The following is a 1,421-nucleotide window of genomic DNA, read 5'->3' as shown; positions in this document are numbered from 1 at the left end:
AGTAGAGTACTAGCTTTGGGGGAAGGTGGGAAGGAAAGACAACTATTCAGGGACAGGATCCAGCCTTTGGGTTCAAGACCAGAACCAGCACAAATTAAACAAACAAGCAAACAAAAATCCCAGATATTTCTTTGGCACCCTCCTTAAAGGCGTACTGATCAGAGAAGAGGCTCCTTTTGCTGATCATATTCACTGGATCCTGCTTTTTTGGAATCCTTATTGCTCTGGAGAACTCAGGACCAGACCAAAGGAATTGATAACTGACTCCTGCATCAAGAGAATCATCTCAGGGGTGAAATATCCATCCATAAGACACTTTAAAATCTCTATGTCTTTGTTCCTTTGCAGGAAAACAATTTTAAAACAACGTTATTTCCTTTTGTTCTATGCTGGCCTTCAAATGGTACATTATTTCTTTTTGTGACACTGAACTAGAAGTTTACAGAAAAATTTTATAGAGTAAAGAATACACTCAAGAAAGCCAGGGACAGAGTTTCCTTCAAGCCTTAGGGTACTTTTCTTATACAGTAAAAAGGAAAGCACAAGGTAACTTGAACTTTGTTATTCCTCTATGTTCCATTCCTCTCCTGGGGTCACTTTCCACATCCAGCAACAGTTACTTCCAGTAACAATCGATGGTGCTGCTTGAGGAATAGTGAATATTTTCTGGCTTCACTGAAATAACACTAGAACACCTATGGACCTGAGGAAACACGTGTTTCAGAGACAACTTAGTAAAGAGAAAATATGAAATTTATATTGCTTATAAATACATTATACATGAGTACATTGAGTTCAAACTTTGTAAGTTCTCTGTAAATTAAGGTGAATTTTTAAATGAGAAGAAGGTTTTCAGAACATTCTTTTTGTGAGTGAACGTGCTGTTCATTATTTCCCAAGTGTACATGAGCTAACAGTAATGGAAACAATAGCAATAATAGGAGAAAGAGAAGTTCTGTGTTTAAGTATAAATGTTCAATACAATATAGAAGACTACAAATAAGACAATATTGAAACAATAAAGGCAATTCCTGTATGTAGATTTATTTGAGTGATATGCAGAAAGCAAGACTTCTACGTGGAACATGAAGTATGAGGCCACTCCCATTCTAAACCATGCTTGCTAACCATGCAACTTTGTAGAAAGTAGAATGGAAGAATAATTCTGTTTCTAATGCAAGTCAGATATACGAGCATAGATTTAACTGGAAAAAATGTCCATCTTTTGAGAGCGGGGATTATGCTAGCAATGAACTGGTGGCTAAGATCACATTTCTTTGTTTTTTCTTTACACACACACACACACACACACACATATATGTATATATTTGTTGGCGGTGGTCTTGGGACTTGAACTCTGGGCCTGCAAGCTGTCTCTCTGCTATTCAGCTCAAGGCTAATGCTGTACCACTTGATCCACA

This window comes from Dipodomys spectabilis, unplaced genomic scaffold, assembly GCF_019054845.1.
Source record: "Dipodomys spectabilis isolate Male_0828 unplaced genomic scaffold, ASM1905484v1 ptg000505l, whole genome shotgun sequence".
In the NCBI taxonomy this organism is placed as follows: Eukaryota; Metazoa; Chordata; class Mammalia; order Rodentia; family Heteromyidae; genus Dipodomys; species Dipodomys spectabilis.
This window is presented reverse-complemented; position numbering follows the sequence as displayed.